Genomic DNA, 256 nt, shown 5'->3' with positions numbered 1-256 from the left:
GGGTGGTCAAATTCTGAATGGAGGACTCTTGTCTCTGAATGGAAGCTCTGGTCTCTTGCTGGAATTGCATATTCTGCAATGTCATTTGCCTCACCAATTCTTCTAATGAAGGTTCACTAGATGCAGGAGCAGGATTGCTATTCACTTGTTGTTTCCTCTATTGTTGGATTGGGGGAGGCACATATGATCTATTTTGTATAGCATTATTATTCTGAAATGGTGGCCCTGGATGAGGCTGTGAAGGATCAGACCATCT

The sequence above is a fragment of the Lupinus angustifolius genome, chromosome LG08, assembly GCF_001865875.1.
Source record: "Lupinus angustifolius cultivar Tanjil chromosome LG08, LupAngTanjil_v1.0, whole genome shotgun sequence".
In the NCBI taxonomy this organism is placed as follows: Eukaryota; Viridiplantae; Streptophyta; class Magnoliopsida; order Fabales; family Fabaceae; genus Lupinus; species Lupinus angustifolius.
This window is presented reverse-complemented; position numbering follows the sequence as displayed.